At 44.9% G+C, this 26066-nt stretch overlaps 1 protein-coding gene across 2 annotated transcripts in view; it reads right to left on the reverse strand.

Moving 5' to 3' along the window:
* The window catches only part of HBS1L (HBS1 like translational GTPase), a 2781383-nt gene that overhangs the window by 61867 nt on the left and 2693450 nt on the right, over positions 1–26066 (reverse strand). The gene's annotated exons all lie outside the window — the stretch shown is intronic.

Consider the following 26066-nt stretch of genomic DNA (forward strand, 5'->3'; position numbering starts at 1 on the left):
ACTAATCTATGAACCCAAGAACCTAAGATATTTGAAAAAAGAAGTTTCATAGTATAGTACTAGGCTATCTGCCCTGGGGCATTTGTAAGCCTAGCCATAGTGATGTGGCTTTTGCCACCCCATGAAATGGTACAAAAATGTACAGAATAAATCTAGAATACTGTGCCTCTGTCTAGTAGTGACACAGTGAAGGTCCCTTTATATAATAGAATTAGTTTACTGTGCCCCTGTCTAGCAGTGACACAGATGTGACCCCTGGGGTAAACTTACGATCTCCCATCCACTCATCAAGATTTCTCTTGAAGAGAGTCAGTGAGGGGCTTTGCCTAATACGAACTGGGATCCTGTTCCAAAGCATGGGAAGCCTCTAGGTTATGAATCTATCCCTCCAGCATGTCCTATTCATACTTGTGCCGAGGTTTAAGTCTTTAGCTCTTGTGGTCCTGATGGATTTGGATTTTTTGAGGTGGAGCATATCCATCAGATCCTAATTGGACATGGCCTTGTACGTCAGGCAGAGATCACCTCTGAGCAGGCGGTATGCTACTGAATAGAGCTGAAGTTTCTTCAGTCTGGCAGAATAAGACATATGTTTGAGACCCTTGATCCTTTTGGTGAGGTACTTTTGTTGTCTCTCCAGCTGTTGCAAGTGCTGGGTGAGGTACATACCAAATGGGGCATTGTACTCAATCATGGGTCTGATGAGGGAGGAATATAGGGGTACAATGAGATCCTTGGATCTGGATGTGAATCCCTTCATGATGAGGTGTGCAAGGTAGAATGTTTTTCTAACCACTTTGGCAACGTGGGTGTCAAATGAGAGGTCGCTGTCTACTTGGGTCCCTAGGTCTCTGATTACTTTTTCCGTACTCAGTGGGTTGCTGTCTATGTGATAAATTGTGGGTACTTTGTTTTTTCCAAAAGGGATGACTATACATTTTTTGGCATTTAGTTTAAGGCCGTGACTACGGTACCAGTTGTCCGTTTCAGTGAGGCCTTTTTGTAGGATGTGTGTGTCTGCTGGTGTATCGACTATGGCGCCTAGTTTGCAGTCATCTGCGAACTTTGTGAGCCACAGCCCTCCCATGTTTGCTTTAACATCTGAGAAATAAATGCCGAACAAGAGGGGTCCCAGGACAGATCCCTATGGGACACCACCTGTGACTGGCTTTGAGTCTGACATTGCTCCAGCGATTTTAACTTTATGGGTTCTGTCCTTTAGCCAGTTTGCAACCAATCTAGTGACATAAGGGTTTACTTTTAAGCTGTTTAGCTTATCTATGATGCCTGAGTGGGGTATTGTGTCGAAGGCCTTAGCCAAGTCCAGGTATGCTGTATGGACTGCTTTGCCCTCATCAATGGCTCTAGTGACTGTTTCGAAAAAGTCAACCAGGTTTAAAAGGCAGGATCTGCCCTTTACAAAGCCGAACTGGGTGGGGTCAAGTGTCTGTAGGTCCCCTATGTCTCTGTTTATGAGTTCCATAATGATTCTTTCCATAGCTTTGCAGAACAGGCTAGTTAAGCTTATGGGGTGGTAGTTTCCAGGGTCTGTAGAGGCACCCCCCCTTGTGGAGTGGGACCACTGTTGCTGTACGCCAGTGTTCAGGTACATATCCTGAAGTAAGGCTAAGGTTAAATAGCATTTTTATGTGTGGGTTTAGCTCCTCTTGGAGTTCACGTAACACGCACCCCGGGATACCGTCAGGTCCCATTGATGCTGTGTTTTCTGCTTTGTTTAGGGGGGTTCTCACTTGGACATCTGAGATGACAGGGAGATTACATTCAGCTGGGATAAGTATTTTTTCTTTTGGGGGTGAAGGAGGCGAGAAATTTGCACTGAACCTGTCAGCCAGAATGTTAGCAATATCTGTGGGTTCAGTGTATTTTTTGTTGTTGTGAACCAACTCTGAGCATATCTGAGGATTTCCGCCCAGGTTTCTAACATAGCTGAAGAAGGCTTTGTGGTTATCTTTAGTGTCCTTAGCGATTTTTCTCTCAAAGTTTGCCTTGGACGTTTTTATGAGAGAATGTAGTTTTCTGCTAATGTTGATCAGAGATGTCTTCCCTTCATGGGATTTCACTCTGACGTGCAGTAGCTTCCTTCTTTTGTTATACAATTTGTTTATGGCTGAGGTCCACCAGACAGGACGCTTACATTTGGTGGAGAGGGACTTGGATTTGTTTGGGATTGCATGATCCATGCATTCTTGGATATGCCCATAGAAAGCATTTGTGAAGGATTCGGCATTGTGGGATGTGGTATCCACTGGCACAGTGGGCTTAAAGGATACCATCTCAGTCTTAAGAAGAGTGAAGTCTGCTTTTGAGAAGTTTTTCACTGTGGTCTTTTGTGCTGGGGGTGGAGGTGGGATATGTATATCCAGGGTGATTAGTTTGTGGTCAGATCTCACTAGTGAGGGGTATACTTCCGGTGTGGAGCATTTTGTCCCCATGTTTGTAATGATCAGGTCTAGTATATTATCTCCCCTAGTGGGAGAAGTGACTAGTTGTTCCAGTGCATTTGAATTTATGAATTCCAGGAACCTTTGGGCTAGGGTATTAGGGCTAGAATAATGTACCTAATCTATGTTTGGGTAGTTGAAGTCTCCCAGTATGATGGTATTTTGTGATACATTCATATCCTCCATTGTCTTCAGGAAGGCTGAGTGGGGTACTTGAGATTGGGAGGGTGGTCTGTAACATGCTACCAGTTGTATAGCAGTTTTGCCTATGGTTAGTTGCACCTGTATGGTCTCTGATGCTTCATGTGTTGCTACTAACCTGGAAGTGTGGGTGTCCTTTATGAATATGGACACTCCCTCTCCCTTTGTGGTTCGGCCCGGGTTTTGGGGCCGAAAAGCATGATACGAGGTATAGCCTGGTAGCGCTGGAGTGCTCTCAGGAGCCTTGAACCAGGTTTCAGTTACTGCACAGACATCGATGTTCTCCATGCTGAGGAATACATCAAGTACCTGCATCTTGAGATTTAGACTTCTGGCGTTGAGCAGCATTACCCTTAGTTTTTTTCCATTTATGTTTTCTAAGGAGGTGGGTTTGTCTTTTGAGCCTTGCCTAAAAAAGGCACTATGGGAGTGGCAAGAGCCTTAGCCAATATCCGGAAGCCCAGTGGTGACAGGTGTAAGCCATCCCTTGCGAAGCAGCGTGGCTTGTCCAACACATCATCCCAGGCAGACAGACATTGGATCCCCTTAGAATGACACCAGTACTTGAGCCAATTGTTAAAGCTGATCATCTTGTCTTTGTATTGTGGCATCATTCTTGGTGAGGGCAAGATGCTGCTCAGGGTCAGGGTCATACCAGCCTGGGCTACATAATCGGAGAGCTCCTCTATGTCTCTTTTCATGTAGTCCAGGGAGGTACGTCTCAGGTCATTCACACCAGCATGGACAATGACGGAGTCATATTTGTACTTGCTTTGGAATGACCTGAGTGCGTGTTTTATGTGGCGGATCCTAGCTCCCGAAAGACAGCTCACAGTCACCTTCTCCTTGTTCAGCCTGGTCAGTGGGACATCAGTGTGTCTGACTATGGAGTCACCTATTACTAGTGTATCAGGCAAGGTGTTTGGCCTTAAGGGCTGCGATTGGTCGACACACTGATTTATTGAAGTATGTGTTGCATGTGTTTTGTTTTGAGGTGGTGGATTTTTGGATGTCTGCTTTGGGAGCCTCTGTTGTTTTGGTAAGTTTTTTATTAGAGCCTCCGAGTATGTCTTTGTTTTTATGTGTTTGGTTTGCGGTTGTGGTAGGTCTATGTGGGACTGGGATTGTTGTGTGTGTGGTTGCCATCTCCTCCTGTCTGGTCATGCCAGCCCTGAGTTGAGAGAGTTCAGCCTCCAGTTTGGCTATATAGTTGCATCTCTCACATGTATTTGTGTTTGTTGGGAGGAGGAGAGGGTTGTCTGTGTACATGAGACAATTGTAGCATTGTCTCAAGATGCCCAGATTGACCAGCTGAACTGGAGACGACGCCAGTAATCTACCACTCGACATGCTAGAACAGTATAAGGGAGTGGTATACCTTTAAGGGAGGTGGATATTCACTGGGGTGTTAAGTAGATGTAGTGCTTTACTTAGTATAAGAGTGCTTACTTAGTAGAGAAGTATTGAGAACAAGTACTAGGCTTATAATACAGTGAGTAGTTTGGTTATACTAAGAGTAGAGCTTCCTTAAGGGAAAATTTGAAGAGCAGACTTGGCGGAGCCAGAAAAAGTTTAACCTTGTTTAACCGGCGCTGCTTATGCGCACGACCGCGCAAAGCTGTGCAAACACGGATTTTAACCAGTGAACTACAAAAGAGCTAGAAATGGTCCCAAACAACCAATTACTACAGCTTCTTGTGCTGAGGTCACTTCCCCCAAGGACAGGTAGGCTGCTCAAGGCTCCCCACTCCCACTGGTGAGCAAAGAAACTTCCTTCTATCCAAGTAAGGTAATGGACAGCACAGGAACTACACCACAGCCCAGAATACAGCAATGCCTGTAAACTGGTCTAAACTAGTCGAGGAAGGCAGGAAAACAAGGATTATGTTTTTGTTTTTTTTGGTAGAAACACAGAAAATGCAGAAACAGTGATAAATTAGTTACACAGGCTAGCACATTTTAGTGGGCAGCCTCCACAGTTAAATTAAACAAACAAACAAGCAAACTTTAGATCAAATTCTACTAAATGTAACTTTAAGTGCAGATTTTAAAATAATGCAGCAATCAGTTAAAAAACAGTTCAGGCTAGTTCAAGGTAAGCTACAGAAGCTATTTCAAGTGAAAAAAAGCAAAGATACTTAAATCCAGAAGGTAGTCACTTTTCTGAGTTCCCTGCTGCTAGGACCAGTCTGTAAACCCACGTGGAGCTTGTCTGAGCAGTATAGCCAGAAAAAAAGCAGAGGATTTTAAACAGTGAACTACAAAAGAGCTAGAAATGGTCCCAAACAACCAATTACTACAGCTTCTTGTGCTGAGGTCACTTCCCCCAAGGACAGGTAGGCTGCTCAAGGCTCCCCACTCCCACTGGTGAGCAAAGAAGCTTCCTTCTATCCAAGTAAGGTAATGGACAACACAGGAACTACACCACAGCCCAGAATACAGCAATGCCTGCAAACTGGTCTAAACTAGTCGAGGAAGGCGGGAAAAATAGAAGTTATGTTCTTACCATAACGTTCCATGTTAGTTGTCTTCTTCTCGCCTTCTTCTTGCTGGATGGGTTCGGAGCCGACCTCGGCTCCGACTCGGCCACTCTAAAAGCTCGAGAGTTGGTTCCACCGGCTCGAGGCTCCCCTTATATCCCACAATGCTAGGCGAGAGTTACCTCAGATCTCGTTTGTAAGCTAACCCCAGCTTATAATAGTTACAGAATAACTCTAAACAGAGTCCACCTCTAACAACAGGGAGAAAGAAGGGTGACCTACATCCTGATTCAGGAGATATGCAAGCAGCATATGTCTAAGAAAGAGGTGGTAGAAAGAGAGGTCACAATCACAACTCTTCTAGGTCTGTTCAGGCCAGGGGGAAGGAGGGTGGGACGCAAGAAGAAGGCGAGAAGAAGACAACTAACATGGAACGTTATGGTAAGAACATAACTTCTATATGTTAAGTTGTCTATCTACTTCATTCTTGCTGGATGGGACCGTCCTAGCACCTTGTCCCGGTGGCCTAACGGAACAGACTCCTGAGAACAGTGGAACCAAAGTTAGCTCTATGCCTAGAAGCTAAATCCAACTTATAATGAGAAATGAAAGTGTGAGGAGTAGCCCAAGTAGCCGCTGCACAAATGGTGTCAATAGGCAGTCTGTCTTGGAAGGCTAAGGAAGTAGCCAAAGCTCTTGTAGAATGGGCCTTAGGTTTATTATGCAGCTTTTGGTGTCTAATCTCATAAACAAGGGTAATCAGAGATGTAAGCCATCTAGATAATGATACCTTTGAAACTGAAAGTCCCTTTCTGCCTTCTGCATAGGAGACAAACAGTTGATCAGATTTTCTGAATTGTTTTGTTCTATCCAAAAAGTACCTCAACTGACGATGAACATCTAGCCAGTGTAATTTTTATTCAGACCTATTGGAATATTCTGGAAAAAGACAGGAGGTCAATGCTTTGATTTAGATTTGACGTTGAGACTACCTTAGGTAAAAAGGACGGGTTGGTTCGTAAGGATACCCTGTCCTTATGGAACAATAGATAAGGAGGTCGACAGCTGAGTGCATGAAGTTCTGAGACTCTTCTAGCTGAAGTAATAGCTACCAGAAAGAGAGTCTTCCATGATAGCAATTTTAAAGAACAGGATGCTGCAGGTTCGAAGGGGTAGAATCAAAGAAGTAAGAACTAAATTTAGGTCCCAAGGAGAAGGAGGATTTCTTATAGGAGGTCTGAGAAGAAAAACTCCTTTCAAAAAGGCTTTGCAAAGCTTGTGGGACATTAAGGCAGACTCAGAAATACCCACATGAAAGTTAGAGATAGCTGCCAATTGAACTTTAAGAGTAGAAGGGATGAACCTGCATGGAAGAGTTCAGCTAGAAAATCAAGGACTATTTGGATGGAAGCAGTGAAAGGATCTATGTCCCTTCCTTGAGCCCAAAATGTGAAGCGTTCCACTTACTCAAGTAAATCTTCCTAGTGGAAGATTTATGGAAGCTATCAAAATATCTCGAACAGAGTGAGATAATTGAGGAAGCCTGGCTAAGGTTGGAACTGGAGGAACCAAGCAGTGAGGTTCAGAGAGGGAGGGCGATGTAACTGACCCGATTGATGGATCAAAAGGTCTGGAACTAGGTCCAGATGCCAAGGTCGCTCCAGCAGAAATTGATGTAGAAAGGGGAACCACACCTGTCGAGGCCAGTAAGGAGCAATGAGGATCAACGAGGCCTTCTGAGCGATAGCTTTCTGTATCACTTGAGAGATTAGTGGGAAGGGAGGAAATGCATACAGAAGTCCCGGGGCCAAACTTGGACTAGAGCGTCTCTGCTGGGTTGGCCTGGTAAAGGGAATAGGGTGAAATAATGTCTGCACTTGCTGTTTTGGGGAGTAGCAAAAAGATCGCAGCAAGGCTGACCTCACTTGAGAAAAATCTCTCTCACAACAGAGTCTTTCAGAGACCACTTTCGTGAGGCATGAGGATAGCTCTGCTCAATTTGTCCGCTATTTGATTGGACTTCGGGGATGTGCGTTGCTATCAGAAAACGCTGAGAAGAAATCGCCCATTGCCACAATCTGAGTGCTTCTCGACACAGGGGTAGGACCTGGTTCCGCCTTGTTTGTTGATGTACCACACTACAGACATATTGTCTGTCTGGATTGCAATCGTTCCCAAGGGGAGAGAGTCTTGAAGGGCTTGCAACGCTAAAAGCACTGCTCTCATCTCCAGAACATTTATGTGCAAGTGGCATTCGTCTGGTTGCCATGTGCCCTGGACCGTCCTGCCCTGATAATGCCCCCACCCGATCAGGGAGGCGTCCGTTGTCAGAGTAGCAACCGGAGGGAGGAACAAAGGGTCTTCCCAACCAGAGCTGAGGGGAAGACATCCACCACATGAGATGATTTCTGCACGCCTGCGTGATCATAATGGTGTGGGACATTGGAAGTTGCTGGTATGACCATTGTGTAAAGAGCATCCATTGAAGGATTCGCATGTGGAATCTGGCTAATGGAAGCAGAGGTATGGCAGCCGCCATAATTCCCAACACTTTCAGAACTAACCTGGCTTTGATTCTGTTGTTGTTGAAAAGGAGTGAGACCAGTCTGTGTATGTCTGTTATTCTCTGATCTGTTAGCCTCGAACATGTCTACTGTGTCTAGATTTGCGCCTATGTAGGTAATAGTACAAGTCGACAAAACAGACTTTTCGCAATTTATTGAAATGCCTAACTTTTGACAAATGCGAAAAGTGTAATCCCTGGCCATCAGAAGGAGATGCTTGGTGGGAGCTGTGAGGAGCCAGTCGTCCAAATATGGAAACACCTGGAATCCTTGTCGTCTCAGGTGAGAAGCTACCACTGCCATGCATTTGGTAAACACCCGGGGGGCAGTGGTGAGACCAAAGGGCAGGGCCCTGAATTGAAAATGACTGGTTCCCAGCCTGAAGCGGAGGAATCTTCTGGGCGTCTGTTCATTTTATGTGATAGTACGCATCCTGAAGGTCTATAGAGCACATCCAGTTTCCTTTTCCCAATAGGGGAAGGATGGACTGCAGCGTGACCATCCGAAATCTTGTTTTCTTGACTGATCTGTTCAAGATACTGAGATCCAAAATTGGTCTCCAGTCCCCTGTTTTCTTTGGAACTAAAAAGAACCTTGAGTAGATTCCGGATCCTTGCTGGTCTGCTGGAACTGGCTGAATTGCTCTTTTGCAAGCAGTTTTGAAATTTCCAAAACCGCTAGATCCCTTTGTGCGGTGGAACATCTGGAAGGGATTTTTGATTGTTTGAATCACGAAGAAAGGGGATAGAATAGCCTTCGAAATGACGGACTGTACCCATTTGTCTTGAGTCAGGGATAGCCAGGCTTTTGGGTACAGTGACAACCTTCCCCGACTGCCTCCGAAGGTGGGCAGCGGGCAACACCTCAGGGATGCTGAAAGGGCTTATCAGAGAAGGCTTCTCGATTGCCCTGGTTCTCTGAGCCCCTGCCTCGAGGCGGCGTCTACCATTGTTATTCCGCCTCTGCCTCTGGCGGGTAGCGACTTTGTCGTCAGGCGAAGTCCCTTGATTTTGTTTACGGAACCACATTTTCCCACTTTTCTGGCCTTTGGGGTAAGGCCTAGAAGGAGTAGTAAACCGGACTCCGGCGGCAGAAAGAGTCTTGCCATCAGTCTCGCTCCTAGTCAAGGTTTCTTTCACTTGAGGACCAAAGAGAGATGAACCATCAAGCGGGGAGTTAGTGAAAGACGTCTTGAAGGGTCCAAAATTGCATAGCCGCATCCAGGCATGCCTACGTAAGGCCACACCTGTCCCTGCGGACCTACTCGCTCCATCAGCCGCATAAGAAAGGAGGCGCATGGAGGAGTTGGCTATGGAGTTAAGGGTAGCCAGCTGAGTGTTCATTTTATCTTGAAACCCCGCAGCTGTAGGATCCTTCAACATGTCACTCGCTTCTTTAATCAAGTCCCTTTGAAGACGAGTGAAATGGCACAGGTAGTTCAGCGAACGCATAGCAAATGTCGCTGACTAAAACATCCGCTTCCCGTACCTGTCCATGGACCTAGATTCCTTGTTAGGTGGATGGACAGGTACTGAAGGATCAGCTAGTTCCTTCTTAGTGGCAGCAGCTACCACCATAGCATCCACAGAAACTCCTTTTGTTAAGAACTGCTTGTCTGCTGGTGCCGTTATGAATTTGGAGGGTCTCCTGGGAGTGGGGTCCACTGAATCAGGAGCCGTCCATGCCTTTTTAGCAACCACCTGCATGAGGGGGTCAAAGGGGGGGGGACACCCAGGAGGTGGAAGGGCGAGAGCCAAACGCCTCAAGATATACAGATTCATCCTCCGAAGGGTTAAGGGCTGGCAAATTTCCCCTCTGCTTCAGGATCTCTAGAATGTCTGCAAAAGAGACATCTTCAGAAGGGGAACGGGGGGAACCCTCGGAATCATCTAAATCTGTATCAGATGTGATTGACTCAGGTGAGTCGATGTGTTTCCTCTTACACTTCCTCTTCCGAGGGGGCTCTTCTGCTAAGTCAGGAGAGGCCTCGGAAGAGGATGAGATCCCCACAGGGGGTTCCTGAGGAGCTGGCTCTCTGCGGTCCGGGATGAGGGAGTGAGTCGACTTGACCTGAGGCACCGTAGAGGGAGGGGCGGACGGCGCCGACTGTGGGGTAGAGCCAGGCTCTAACACACTCCGCATGACCTCGAAAGCACCCCTGTCAGGCAAAGCCAGAGGTCCCCGCTCCGAGAAGCTGAGAACCCCCCTCGGCACCGACAGTGATGGCTCCGAGGCCGATGTCGGAGCCGAACTCACCAGCGCCGAAACTCCAAGAGGAAGAGTGGGGTCGGACAAGGGTCCGATGCCACTCACCCCCTCGGAGCCGACGAGGGAAGTCCGGCGCCGAGATTCTTCCAAGGAAGAAATCGGAGCCGACGACGGAGCCGAAGACAATTGTATCGGCACCGACGCTATCACAGTCTCGGTTCCGACACGACCCGGCTCCGAGCTCAAGAGAGTCGAAGGAGGAATATATTGATGGACAGGGGCAGGCATCGACTGATGAGTCGGGCTCTGAAGCATCTGGGCCAGTGCCTCGGACTTAAGAAGTCGACTCACTACCCTCTGAAGGTCATGATCCGACAGCCTCGATGACCTAGAGGAGTGAGATCTTTGGCTCCGTTCAGACAGCAGGGAGATCCTGGAGCCGAATGAACGGAGCCAAGGGATGGTGACCTGGACCTCTTCCTAGTTGTCGGCTCCGAAGGTCTGGTCGGAGCCGACACGGAATTTCTAATACCTCGGCTCCAGTCGGAGCCGAGGAACCACAGAAACTGTGGACTGAGACTCATCGGCTCCAGCCGGAGCCGATGTAGGCAGAGGTTTAGAAGCCTTAGGTCTCGGCTCAGTTGTCGGAGCCGAAGACCTAGATGCCTTGGAGGGCTTCCTGAAGACACAGTAAGGGAATCCTCTGGCTTGAGTAAGCCTCTTAAAATTAACTTATTTTTCTTTCCTGCAGGACCCTGGGGCTGAAGCCATGGCAAACAGCACAGGAGTCCTGCAGGTGCAAAGGTCCCAGACAGTAGACACAAGAAGTGTGAGCGTCTGTCAGAGACATTTTCTGACAGCACGCATCACACTTCTTGAATCTGGAGACCTTTGCTTCTTTAGACATCTCAAAGGTGTAATCACACACACAGTCACAAACACACTGATTACACCCTGTCTAGTTTAACTTAAAATAAAACAACTAGCTAGGTTTTTAAATTAAGAAAAAATAACATACACACACTCCACTAGGGAAAGAAAAAGGCCTGTAGGCCCAGGGAAGAACTTAAAGTTCTTGTGGGGAAAAAACAGGAATTTTTAAGAAAGGGGATAAGAATTCCTCTAAACTAAGGGAAATAAGTATAAATATTAAAATTAAAGGGGTTTTAATACACTAACTTTACAAGAAAGTCACTTACCAAGAACCGGTAGAAAACCAACACCTCGATCGCTGTAGCGGCAAATGAGATCTGAGGTAACTCTCGCCTAGCATTGTGGGATATAAGGGGAGCCTCGAGCCAGTGGAACCAACTCTCGAGCTTTTAGAGTGGCCGAGTCGGAGCCGAGGTCGGCTCCGAACCCATCCAGCAAGAATGAAGGCGAGATAGACAACTTAACATCAAGGATTATTTTTTTGTTTTTTTGGTAGAAACACACAGAAAATGCAGAAACAGTGATAAATTAGTTACACAGGCTAGCACATTTTAGTGGGCAGCCTCCACAGTTAAATTAAACAAACAAACAAGCAAACTTTAGATCAAATTCGACTAAATGTAACTTTAAGTGCAGATTTTAAAATAATGCAGCAATCAGTTAAAAAACAGTTCAGGCTAGTTCAAGGTAAGCTACAGAAGCTATTTCAAGTGAAAAAAAAAGCAAAGATACTTAAATCCAGAAGGTAGTCGCTTTTCTGAGTTCCCTGCTGCTAGGACCAGTCTGTAAACCCACATGGAGCTTGTCTGAGCAGTATAGCCAGAAAAAAATGCCCAGAGGCGGATTTTAAACAGTGAACTACAAAAGAGCATGAAATGGTCCCAAACAACCAATTACTACAGCTTCTTGTGCTGAGGTCACTTCCCCCAAGGACAGGTAGGCTGCTCAAGGCTTCCCACTCCCACTGGTGAGCAAAGAAACTTCCTTCTATCCAAGTAAGGTAATGGATAACACAGGAACTACACCACAGCCCAGAATACAGCAATGCCTGTAAACTGGTCTAAACTAGTCGAGGAAGGCGGGAAAACAAGGATTATTTTTTTGTTTTTTTGGTAGAAACACACAGAAAATGCAGAAACAGTGATAAATTAGTTACACAGCCTAGCACATTTTAGTGGGCAGCCTCCACAGTTAAATTAAACAAACAAACAAGCAAACTTTCGATCAAATTCGACTAAATGTAACTTTAAGTGCAGATTTTAAAATAATGCAGCAATCACTTAAAAAACAGTTCAAGCTAGTTCAAGGTAAGCTACAGAAGCTATTTCAGGTGAAAATAGGAAAGATACTTAAATCCAGAAGGTAGTCGCTTTTCTGAGTTCCCTGCTGCTAGGACCACTCCGTAAACCCACGTGGAGCTTGTCTGAGCAGTATAGCCAGAAAAAAATGCCCAGAGGCGGATTTTAAACAGTGAACTACAAAAGAGCTAGAAATGGTCCCAAACAACCAATTACTACAGCTTCTTGTGCTGAGGTCACTTCCCCCAAGGACAGGTAGGCTGCTCAAGGCTCCCCACTCCCACTGGTGAGCAAATAAACTTCCTTCTATCCAAGTAAGGTAATGGACAACACATGAACTACACCACAGCCCAGAATACAGCAATGCCTGTAAACTGGTCTAAACTAGTCGAGGAAGGCGGGAAAACAAGGATTATTTTTTTGTTTTTTGGTAGAAACACACAGAAAATGCAGAAACAGTGATAAATTAGTTACACAGGCTAGCACACTTTAGTGGGCAGCCTCCACAGTTAAATTAACAAACAAACAAGCAAACTTTCGATCAAATTCGACTAAATGTAACTTTAAGTGCAGATTTTAAAATAATGCAGCGATCAGTTAAAAAACAGTTCAGGCTAGTTCAAGGTAAGCTACAGAAGCTATTTCAAGTGAAAAAAAAGCAAATATACTTAAATCCAGAAGGTAGTCGCTTTTCTGAGTTTCCTGCTGCTAGGACCACTCTGTAAACCCACGAGGAGCTTGTCTGAGCAGTATCTTTTAGAGAAGGTGTTGGCAAAATCACCATCACTGAACTAAGGAATCGCTGTAAAAGTGGTTAACAAATAATATCAGCTCTGTGTAACACCTTGATCTCTCCGAAGAACAAAGAAAGGAGTCAGGATTGTAAGGCAGGACAGCAAAAAGGAAGGATACAGAAGGGAATAAAAATTCCTTTGTAGACTATACTGCCACCTTAAAGGGCATTTGAGCTGTTGCACCCTCCACAATACTAAAATAGTGCTATTATGTGCTCTGCTGATGTAAGCGCACCCCCAAGTTGCAAAAGAATTATCTTCTGATGCAAAGATTAGACTGTATTAGGTGGACTGCACTGCCCCCAGCATAAAAAAAACATTGATAAAATACAGTTTTGTACCTACCATAAATGTAGATGTCCGAACTGGATAGCATCTGCAGTCATAACAAATGGGTTGTCCTGTCGTCAGGCAGCCCTTCGGTCGGCCGGATTCCAAAGTCTGGGTCCGGCTTCGGCTAATGTCGCACTTCACCCGACGTCATCTCTGCTGGTCTTCGGGTATAAAGGCATCAGCCGACGCCATTTTCCTCAGTGTTTCTTGCCCCAGATGCCAGTTGCCCTCTTGGAAGGCGAAATTTTGGATAAATGCCAATGTTTCCAAAAAGGTAGAAGGCAAACACAAAAAATAAGCATGTATGTACATATATACAAACAAATACACCCATAAGATACTCCCCCCCCCAGCTAGCTATTAGGAGGGTAAATACCCTAGGAGTACCACAGAGGGGAAGGAGGGAGGGTAATCCTGACTGCAGATGCTATCCAGTTCGGACATCGACATTTATGGTAGGTACAAAACTGTACTATGTCCTTCATGGATGCATCTGCAGTCATAACAAATGGGTAGAATACCATAGCCAAACTAGGGGAGGAGGAATAAAATTATGGTGTAGTTAGGATCCCTTGCAGTACAGCAGTGGCAAACCCTGCTCGGGATCTAGAATATAGAGGTAAATTATAATGCTTGGCAAATGTATGCACGGAGGTCCAAGTAGCCGCCTCAATAATGTCCTTGGTTGCCACTCCTCGTAAGAAAGCTGTGGTAGTGGCTGTAGCCCTTGTAGAATGAGGTCTTATGTTCTGTGGAATTGGTTTTCCATGGTAGGAGTAACAGAATCTTATGCAATTTCCTATCCATTTGGAGATTGTCTGTTTGGAAATTGCTTTTCCTTCCCTTCCTGTTGCATAGGCTACAAAAAGCTGGTCAGTTTTCTGTTACTTTTGGTTCTGTCCAGGTAGTAGCGTAACTGTCTATGTACATCCAAGGTATGCAGCATTCTTTCACCTCTGTTTTGTGGATTGGGAAAGAAGGTAGGTAGGTGGATTGCCTGGTTTAAAGACACTCTGGATACCACCTTAGGCATAAATGTAGGATTAGTTCTCATGGACACCCTATCTTGATGGAAGATTAGGAAGGGTTGCACTGCCATTAAGGCCTGTAGTTCCGAAACCCTCCTTGCTGAAGTAATAGCCAGTAGGAAAACAGTTTTCCATGACAGGTGTTGTAGATCTGCTGTTGCTGCTGGTTCAAACGGAGGGAGTGTCAACTTTTCTAGTACAAAGTTCAAGTCCCATGCTGGTAATGGTGGTTTCCCAGGAGGTTTTACATTCTTGATCCCTCTGAGGAACTGCCTGAGTACAGGATGTGAAAAGACAGGAGGATCAAAGCTGTATTCTGCTGAAATAGCTGATGCATGTATCTTGATGGAGGAATAGGACAGGCCTGTATGTAGAAGCTCTGCCAAGTACTCCAGAATGTTAGCAATATCTATGTTCGACACATCTTTTCCTCTTTCAGTACTCCAAATGACGAACCTTTTCCATTTTCCTGCATAGTTCCTTCTTGTTGAAAGTCTGCGGGCTTCAAGGATAATGTCTTTAACCCTTTGGGAAAGGTCTGGGTTAGTTGCTGCTATGTGATGTTCCAGGCAGTCAGTTGCAAGGTTTTTAGGTTTGGATGTATGATGTTGTAGTTGTTCTGAGTTAACATCAGAGGCATCAGGGGTATTGACCACATTTTCTCCCGAGACATGCTCCTCAGCAATGGGTACCAGTGTTGTCTTGGCCAGTTCGGAGCTATCAGGATTATCCTTGGGCGTTCCTCTTTGATTTTCAGTAGTACCTTGTGCATCAAGGGAAGAGGTGGAAATGCATATGCTGTCAGGCCTTTCCAGCTGAAGGATAGAGAGTCCACCTTCCATGCAAGTGGGTGGAATGTCCTTGTGCAGAATTTTTTGAGCTGGTGATTGAGTGGGGAAGCGAATAGATCTATTTGTGGCATTCCGCATCTCTTTGTGATGGCCTTGAAGATGTCCGGGTGTAGCATCCATTCGTGAGCATCCGAGGTGGTTCTGCTTAAAATGTCTGCTAGGGTGTTCTCTTTTCCCGGTACAAATATTGCCTGTAACTGGATGTTGTAGCTGAGAGCCAGATTCCAAAGGTCCAAAGTCATTCTGCATAGGGGGTATGAATGAGTGCCTCCCTGTTTGTTGATGTACCACATGACTGTGGTGTTGTCTGTCCTTATCATCAAATGGCCTTCTTTGAGGAATGGTCTGAATTTTTGGATTGCCAGTTTTACTGTCAGCATTTCTTTTTGGTTTATGTGCAGGTGCAGCTGGTCCTGAGTCCACAGTCCTTGTACACATTTGTCCAGCATGTGCGCCCCCCATCCTAGGTCTGAGGCGTCCGTTGTGATGGTTTGGCTTGCTCGAAAGTTGTGGAAGGGTAAGCCTGGGTTTGACTGGCATGCTTGAGCCCACCATAGGAACTCCTGTTTTAGGCATGGGATTAGTGGTATTTCTGTTTCTAAGCTGTGCCTGTGTTGAGACCATAAATTCTTTAGGTACCACTGTAGCTTTCTCATATGCAGTCTGGCATGTGGGACCAAGATTATGCATGATGCCATGAAGCCCAAGGCCTGCAGAACTTTTCTTGCTGTTAGTTTGTTCTGCTTTGTTAATGCCAAGAAGTAAAGAGGGAGCTCTTTTTGTTTTTCTGCAGTTAGGAATGCCATTTGTTTTACTGTGTCCAATTCCGTGCCCAAGAAAGTTCTTGTTTGGGATGGTATCAGCCTTGACTTTTGTAAATTGACTGTGTATCCCAGGGCTTGTAGCAAGTAAATGACCCTTTGTAAATCTGTTGTCAGCTTGCTTTTGTTGTCCGCTTGTAACAGGCAGTCGTCCAGGTATGGGTAAATTTGGATTCCCTGTACTCTGCAGTGAGCGATTACTGATGCCAGGCATTTTGTGAATACTCTGGGCGCAGTAGATAAGCCAAAGGGCAATGCTGAGAATTGATAATGCTCTGATCCTGCAAGAAATCTGAGGTATCTTCTGCAATTTGGTCGAATGGGGACGTGCAGGTATGCCTCCTTGAGATCTAGAGTTACCAGCCAACACTCCTTGCCCAGCATGGGAAGAAGTTGCTGTAGGGTCAGCATTTTGAATTTTGGGACAATGATGTATGTGTTTAAGATGGACAGGTCGAGAATAGGTCTCCAGTTTTCTCTTTTCTTGGCACTAGGAAGAGTCTGGAGTAGAATCCTTTGCCCTGTTCTGTTATTGGTACTCTTTCGACAGCTCTCATCTTTGTTAATTCCGCTATCTGCTGCAGAGCTTCTATTTTTTGATTTGGAGGCAGGTTTGGCATTCCTCTTTTTACTGGTAAGGTGTGGAAGTGGAACCGGTAGCCTTGGTCTATGGTTTGCAAAATCCACTTGTCTTTTGTGATATAGTGCCAATTTTTCGAGAATAAGGCTAACTTTCCGCCTAATGGTGCTGCTATTTGCTCCCTGGTAGGCGGAGTAAGAGCCAAGTCACTGTGATTGTCCTGTTGCAGTGGCAGTGGTTGTGTCTGCACCTCGGTTATTGCCTTGCCACTGTCGTCCTCTGTAGGCACCTCCTCTGGATTGATTTCTGCCCCTAGAGCGTCTATTCCTGCCCCTTTGGGATCTTGTGGAGTCAGGAAAGGACCAATTTTTGGCAGGCCAGTTCCTGCTAAACCTTGGGGGCTGAACCTGTAAGAAATCTTTAACTGTTTGTACAGATTTTGCCTTTTCTTCCATTTTCTTCATTACCTGCTGGGCAGGTTCCCCAAATAGACTGGCCTTATCCATAGGAGCATCTAATAGCTTTGCTTTAACATGATCCGGTAAGACCTGTTCTTTCAACCATGCATGCCTTCTTATCACTGTGCCAGTCATGGCTGATCTAAATGAAAACTCCAGTGCATCATAGCCACATTTTAAGGAATGGTTACTAACCTGTTGGATGTTATTCACCATTTCTAATACATATTTCTTATCTAAAGATTCATCAGAGGACAGCTTTTTAATTAACTGATCAAGCATAAACTCTTGATATTGGATCATGTGAAACTGACAGTTTAAAGCTCTAGCTGAGAGAGTAGCAGAGGTGTAGACTTTTTCCCCCATCTCTCTAAGGACCTGGATTCCCTTTCAGAGGGAATAGGGTTTTTTGCTGTGGTCGAGGCTACTGCCTTAGGCCCCTGGGATATAGTTTCGGGGTCTGCAAGTGGGGCCTTGTATAGGTGGTGATGAGTGTCTGGCACCCTGTAAAATCTATCTGGTTTGGCAGGGGCTGGAGGTAAAGAATCAGGTGCAGTGCAGACATCATTAAATGCATCGTCCACAACAGGCAGAACAGGAGGTATAGCTAAGGGCCTATGTTGTGGTAAGTGCAGAAAAGTCCTAAGCCTTTTTCTTGAATCTGAGAAATCTTGTCCCTGCCATTGGAATTGTTCTCTCATGGCATGTAAGGTTTCCCCAAAGGAAAATTCCTCTGGTGGAGAGGCAGCTGGAATGGATTCTTCAGCATCGGAATCTTCATAATTGGAAAAAGGAGCCTCTGGCTGGTCTGTAATGTCTGAGTCATCCGCAGAATCATCAGAGGACACAGGCTCGGGGGCTCTGCTCTAGGTCTCTTTTCTGGGGGCTGAGAGGCCCTGTCTGGGTGAGATTGGGATCCCCTAATTAAGGATATTAAATCTTCTGCCAGAGTAAGCATTTGTGAACTAGAAGTGGGCCTGTGTGAGGGGGGTTTAACAGGCAGTGATTTAGCAGATTTGGCTGCTTTAGCCCTGGCAAAGGCCTTAATAGACATGGCTGCAGGAGGCCTAGCAGCACCACGTGCTGGGGAAGAGACACCCAAAGGGATGGTGTCTGATAAATCACTAAGAACCACAGTTGTAGGCAAAATTTCTGAGGCTGATTCAGGTAAGGTAGCAGGAGCCTCAGTAGTAGTCATGGATTTGGCTGAATATTGACCAGTTTTCTCGGTTTCGGCCGAAACCGAGACACTCGCGGCTTGCTTAACCGTGGTTTCGGCCGAAACCGCGGACCGCGAGTGTCTGTCTTTTTCTTTGCGTTTTTTAACAATTTGGGTAGTCGGAGGATCCGACGGCATAATGTATGCAAAATCTGAGCCGAAAAACTGTTCAGCAAACTCCGACCGACGCCTAAGTGTTCGTCGGTTGAAGGAAGCACAGGCCGAACAGGCTGCTACGTCGTGGTCTGGGCCTAAGCAAGGCAAACAGTAAGAGTGGAAATCTTTATGAGGTATTTGTTTCCCACAAGTTAAACAGTTATTGACTTTTTCTGACATCGGCTGAGGCAAGAAAGAGTCCCCAACGGGGTACTTAGCTCTTAGAAGTCTTGAGTAGTATTCGGTAGTAGTAATCTCTGGATCTGACCGACCGGCACTTGCGAACAGCTTCTGCTTCGGGCGCCACGCGGCAAGAAAGACTGAGGAAAATGGCGTCGGCTGATGCCTTTATACCCGAAGACCAGCAAAGATGACGTCGGGTGAAGTGCGACATCAGCCGAAGCCGGACCCAGACTTTGGAATCCGGCCGACCGAAGGGCTGCCTGACGACAGGACAACCCATTTGTTATGACTGCAGATGCATCCATGAAGGACATCAGTGGTATTAAAGTGTTGTGCTTCAAGAAACTCAGCCCACACCCAGGCTATTTGAGAAATATCTTCTGAAACTGAGATATGGGTACATTAAGTGGGATCCATTGTCCCCAGCCTATACACACACTGAAAATACTGGTACAAGTGTTCCACAGAAGTGAGCCTATGCCCAAGCTGTTAGGGAAAATATCTTCCATAGCTACGGCTACTTGTCCCACTTACGGCTGGTCAATGGCAAGTATCCTTTGAGATTAGTTTATGTAACATTGTACAGTAGCCTTATTTCAATTCTTTTCACATAGTTTTGCCTTTAATCTTTTTGCTTTCCTGTAACAGAACTGCTTTAAGTATTCAATGTGTACCAATTTCTTATTATGTTTCTCATCTTGCCTAGTCTGAAAACTTCTAGAACTGCTTAATAGTATCTACAGTATGATAAAGAAATGCAAAATACATTTATAGAACAGATTTTTGTTCTTTTAAAAACCTATAAAGTCATTAAATTGCACTTACTGAATGCATTAGCATCACCATGCTGTCTCAAGTTCCCTGTAGCTTCTCTGTAGTGCACATGCACATACTGATTGTCTATCACTCTCACTGGCTGAATGTAGCTAGTCAGTGGACATCTCGTCTGATATTATTGTTTTATTTTCATGGACTACCCTGTTACTCTGCAAGTCTTATCAGTTGTGTGTAAAATACACTTCTGCCCATTTTCAGTAGTACCATTCCTGTGATATAGTCAGAAACACTGTTATTACACTGGTATTTCCCCCCGGCCATACTGCCACCTATAACAGTATGTGACCTGTTACCTTCCATAACATATTTATGGATGTATATGTCTATTACTTTGTTGTCCACACACCATCATATTCAGAGGGCTCATCAGTTATTATCTGAGAGCTGCTTAGCTGTCCAATAGCTACATTATCATGCAAGAGCAGCTGTACTGACAAGCCTGCATGTTGTAATAATTGCTGATGCACATCCTATTCATCAAATTACCATTGTCAGAGACTTGGGAAAGAATACACTGTGACCTCGTCTTTCATAATCTGCTCAACTTAATTTCATTGTTGTCACTTTGTCCTTACGCTGAGGTCCTTGTTCCTCTTTGGTATTAAAAAGAATATAGAGCAGACTCCTGACCCTGTTTTGGTCTGGTGGGACCTCCCAAATGGCTTTTTTTTTTTGGAAAACAGTGATGACCTCTGTTTCGGATGCCTTTAATTGGTGGAGAGGGTTTTGGGAAAAACGTATAAAATAGCCACTGGATATTATCCTTCATACCCATTTGCCCTGCATGATGGCCATCTCTGCAGCTGGGTGGAGAGTAAAATGCCTCCCCAACTACCTCCAAAGGCGGACAGTCGAGGAGGCCTTCAGGGATGTTGGGTCTTGGTTGCTGGAGAAAGTCCCTCAAAATCCCTGATTTTGTGAATCCCCACAACCATGTGTTCAGAATTCTATTGAAGGGACCACTTCTGTCCAAGGAGGAACCAAAGGGATGATGCAGGATTTCTAAACCTGAGAAACTTGGAATTCTTTTGACCTCCGTTAAAAGATTGCTGAGATTCCTTATATCTCACTCCTAAGGCAGATAGTGTCTGTTTTTGTCATTTACACCTCATACATCTCTCCTTTAGCAGAGATCTGAAGAGTATAAAACTATCAGGGGGTGTTGGTGAAAGATGCCTTGAGGTTATCCACAAATTCACTTAAGTGAAGCCAAGCATGGCATCTTAGTGCAATGCCCATATCTGCTGCTCTAGCCATTTCTTCAGTTGCATTTTGAGGTAAATGCACAGAGAGATTAGTGGTGTTTATCACTGTACCCACAGTTGTACTGAATTGTTTCTTTGACTCCAGCATGAGTGGCTTCCACAAAGTATCTATTGCTTGTTCTGCCAGGTTCTTTTAGAATCAATTCATATGAGCCAAATAAATTAACACTCCTAGAGCAAAAGTGCCCATAGCTTAAGCTGACTTTCTAATCCTATCCATTGTTCTTAACTTATTTTTAGGAGGACAGACAGCAGAAGACTCATCTGTGAGCTATCTCTTGGTGGCTACTACAGCAATCACAAAGTACACCAAAGGACATTTGAACAAGTGTTGCATATTTTCAGATGGAGGTAGAACTTTGTCTGACTTCAGAGGTAGTGCTTCAGTTGTGTCCAATTCCTGCCATGCCCTACTATGAACACATCAATGAGATGGCCTGCAGGAGGCACCACCCAGGAAGTAGAGAGTGCAGAGTGGTATGCCTCAAAAAGCACTTCCCCACCCTGAGAGGGTGGGGTCTGTTGACCAAGATGATCTAAGTCTCAGCAATTCAATAATTTCACCAAATATAGTATCTGCAGCAGGGGATTGTGGACTGTCCTCTACAATCATTGTGTCTGACATTAGCAACTATTATGAGGAGTCTAAATGCCTCCTTTTACATGTCCACTTACTCAAAATGTCCAGATGTGACTGACCAGAGTCCACTGAGGATTCTTTATGAATCCAATGTTGTTCCATGAGGTTTCTCTCTCTGCTTTGTCCTTGTGGACTTTGATGAACAGATTGTAGAGCCAGCAGCAAAGTATTGCTGGGTGAAGCTGGCTTCAGTGAAGACTCTGTCAACTGCCTGTGGGGGAGGCTGTCATCCTCTTCACTTGCCATGAAGACAGATCTGGAATCCATCAGCATCAAGCATCCAGTTCTGGAACCATCCCCGATCAAAGCATTAAACCCTGACAAAGAACCTGGACAGCCTTGAGATGGAGACAGGTGCAGATCACATAAAGGCTGAAGTCTCTAACACAGAAAATGGTTCCAAATGGGTTGTCACCAAGGATGATGACAAAAAAACTTTGCCAAGCAGCTGATTCCAAGATCCACTCAACACGGTGAGTCTCAACGTCAAGCTTGTCAGACATGTTGTGGTTAGTACCAAGGTAATGCCCAGTGACATCAAACAATGCAGCTTCCTGTTGAGAAGTTGGCTCTGAAACCACAAGTGGGAAGACTGGCATATGGGAAGGAACTAACAGGTGAAGGGAGGACAGCCTGAGTCACTCTGGAAACAGAGGGGGATGAAATGACATCTAACTCTATCTACATCTTCAAAAAAGGAAATCATCATAGGCTACCAACCTGCTTCATTGGTGCTGCGAAAAAAAAAATTCAGAGATGCAACAAACAATGGCCTGGACAGAAGGAAGAAAGACAATGCCCATTCTGGAGAATGCTGACCAAAGAATTTACAGGAGATTTGTGTTGGATAAGGACAGTCTTGTCAGACGGATACTTGCATGAAGGTATTGGTGCCAGGGTAGCCTCCTTTCTCAGAACTTTAAGACATGACAAAGGGAAGGTCTGCATTCCTCAGGTGTGTGTGTGTGTGTGTGTGTGCGTCTGTGTATTGTGAGCAGCTCCTTTAGGATCAGTCTGTCTTACTGTCAAGTCAGTAAGAGCTCTGAGAAGTCCTGACAAATGCTGCAGTCAAAAATCAGAAGCTCCAGTCCCAAGCATACCATGCGAAGTTGTGGGTTTTCCTGGGTCAGAATTTTATGATCCCATTTAAAATATTTTGTCCATACTTAAAAGAGAGAGAAATACTACTGTACATTACACTGGGAATTTCTGAAGACTAAAGAGTTATAAATAAGATAATACAATATAGCTTCTCAAAAATATACATGCTTTATTACTATATTTTTTGAATATAAAAAAAAGTCGACTGACAGATGTTAGGCTATCTGCCTAAATACCATTAAAATTTGAGGCAAGCAAGTAATGCAATAAAATGTTATTTTTTTAAACTAAGAGATGGCTATAGAGAAATATAAAATAAGACTCTGAAGATGGAACGCACAGCAGTGGCAATGAAATTGTTCACAATGGTGGCAAACAAGGCTAAGAAGGGCACAGGGCAAGTATGAGAGGAAAAATCTGAAGGAGCTCGAGGCTAGGAGCACCATCAGATGGATGGTTTGTATCCCACAAGTATCTCAGTACCAACAGCCAGCTCAGATGGATGGATGAAACAAGAGAGATACATGGATAAAAACCACAGTAGCAGATAAATACATTTTTCCTTTAGGCGATAACACACCAAATTACTAAATGTTATAAAAACACAATATACTCCAACATATTATACATAACAATAAAGTAATACCTACATTTAATAAAGCTAAAAAAGAAGTTCTGCTCTTACCAAACATTCCATCTGTGTTGTTGATCTTCATTCATTCTTGACAGTTGGGTTTCGGTTCCATCCTTGGAACAGACTCGGCCATTGTAACAAGCTCGTGCCAGCCAGAAAACTCTCAAGCTAAGGTTACCCACAGTGCCTCTCTTCCCTTCCCCTTCAGATCAAGTTTGCCCGTAGAAAAAAAACAAAAAGCAGAAGCTTTTTCTGAGCAACTGCCCTACTACTGAACCAGGGCTAGTTCCAAATCCCCAGGAGCCTTTGGAGGTAGTAAGGAGGGTGGGATATCAAGAAAGAATGAAGACTGACAACACAGATGGAACATTATGGTAAGAACATAACTTCTTTATCTGATGTTGTCGATCTTCATTCATTCATGACAGCTGGGACAGAGTCCCTGGCTACTTTATGTCCCGGGAGGCCCTATCGAGGGATATTCCTGAGCACCATGGAGCCAAAGGATGCTCTTCCCCTGGAGACCATATCCAATTTACAATGAGTGATAAAAGTATGAGGAGTGCCCACGTAGCTGCTGCACAAATGTCATCCATGGAGACTCAAGAATGAAAGGCCACCCGAAGTGGAGACTGACCTAGTAGAGTCAGACTTGACTTTAGTTGATAAAACTCATTTTATTTTGATGATAAATAAAGGTGATATAATCTCTCAACCATTTTGACAAGGTGACTTTGGAAACTGGTTTGCCTAGTCAAGGACCTGAAAAAGACAGGAACAGTTGGTCCGATTTTCTGAGGGATTTTGTTTTGTCCAGGTAAAACCATAATTGTCTGTGTACATCCAACAAATGGAAACAATATTCTCCTTTGTTAGAAAAAATTTGGAAGAAAACTGACAGATCAATAAATTGGTTGATATTTGATTTTGAGACAACTTTGGGTAGAAAAGAGAGGTTAGTCCTAAGGGATACTCTCTCTTTATGAAAAATTATGTATGGGCGTTTCACACACAAGACTTGCAATTCTGATATTGTCCTGGCTGAAGTGATGTCTACCAGGAATAAGGTCATCCAAGATAAAAAAATTATATCACAGGTGGCTGCTGGCTCAAAGGGGTGATGAGTCAATGTTTTTAAGACTAACATCAAATTCCAAAGTTCAATGGGCTCTTTAAAAGGTGGCTTCAAATGTATAGCTCCTTTTAGGAAGGTTTTGCAGAGGAGGTGAGATATTAGGAAAAAAATCATCGAAACCATTATGGAAGTTTGAGATAGCTGCCAAATGAACCCTAACAGTAGAAGCTAAAACTCCTGACTGGAGTAAAGTTGACAAATATTCCAACACTTTATTAATAGAGGCCGAAAAGGGGTCTAGGCCCTTCTCCTTGAGACCAGATCACAAATCTGTTCCATTTACTAAGATAAAGTTTCCTGGTGGATGGTTTATAGGAAGCCAGAAGTATCTTTTGTACTGGGGAAGATAGATTATTTTGCCTGGCTATTATTGGCAGTGGAGGTACAAAGCGGTCAACTTGAGAGTTGGCAGGTTGGGATGGACCAGCCCCTGTGGATGTGACAGGAGTTCCAGAGTTGGATCCAGAGTCCATGGACAGGGAAATAGGCGAGGCCAAAGAAAGGAGAACCAGATAGGGTGCAATGAGGATCACTTTGCTTCTCAACTGTAATGCTTTCTTCAAATACTGGGGTATTAGGGGGATGGGAGGAAAGGCATAAAGCAGTCCTGGGGGCCAATCGTGTAGAAGAGCATCTCTCAGGGACTCCCCCTGATGGGGGAGTACGGCAAAGTAGCTGCTGCATTTGTGGTTTGTGGGAGATGCAAACAGGTTGCAGCAAGGCTGACCACAATGACGAAAGATGTCCGTCACTAATATAGGATTGAGAGACCACTCGTGAGGCAGGAAAATGAATCTGCTCAGTTTGTCCGCAATCACGTTGGAACTCCTGGGAAAGTGCACTGCTATCAGAAAGTAGTTGGAGGCGATTGCCCATTGCCATACTCTCAGGGCTTCCCGACATAATGGATAGGATCTGGTGCCTCTCTGTTTGTTGATGTATCAGACAATGGACATGTTGACTGACTGGACAGCAATTGTCCGCAATGGAAGGGCAGATTGGAATGCATGCAATGCTAAAAACACAGCCCTCAGTTCTAGGACGTTGAGATGCAAATTGGCCTCTAAGGGGACCAAGTGCCTTGGACTGTCTTTACCTGAAAATGCCCACCCCATCAGGGATGCATCTGTGGTCACTATGGCCTTGGGCTAAGGGGGTGAAAAGGGGTGACTCCATAATTCTTCCTCTGGCTTCATCCACCAGCTCAGATCCAGCTTGCATTGATTTGTTATGCGGATTGGATAAGACACTGGGTGCGTTAACAGAGACCACTGTGATGCTAGAAGTCATTGACGAAGCCTCATGTGAAACACTGCCAGGGGAACTAGGGTGATTGACGCTGCCACTGATCCAAGTAGCTGTAAGACTAAGCAAGCTAGTACTATGTCTTGAGAGAGTATCACTTGGAGCTGTGACCTTAACCTTTGAAGTCTGTGAAGAGGTAAAGCAACCACACAGGATATTGTGTCGAACATTGCTCTGATTAATTCTATGCTTTGAGTGGGTGCCAGTTTTGACTTTTTGTTGTTTATTGAGACACCTAAGAAGTCTGTCATGTTTAGAATGTAGTATAACGCGTGAAACAGTAGATGCCTGGTGGGGGCGGTAAGGAGTCAATTGCCTAAATATGAAATTGCCCAGAATCCTTGTAGCCTCAGATGAGCTGCTACCGCTGCCATGCATTTGGTGAACACTGTGGGGGCTGTGGTGAGACCAAAGGGGAGTGCATGAAATTGGCAATGATTGGGTCCCAGACAGAAGAGGAGGTATCTTTTGGGGCGCTTGTCCATTTTTATGTGGTAATACTCATCTTGAAGAGCTATCAAACACATCCAATTGTCTTTCTTCAGAAATGGAAAGACAGACTGAACCATGACCATCTACA

Source organism: Protopterus annectens, chromosome 1.part1 (genome assembly GCF_019279795.1).
Source record: "Protopterus annectens isolate FY-2018-M chromosome 1.part1, PAN1.0, whole genome shotgun sequence".
Taxonomy (NCBI): domain Eukaryota; kingdom Metazoa; phylum Chordata; order Ceratodontiformes; family Protopteridae; genus Protopterus; species Protopterus annectens.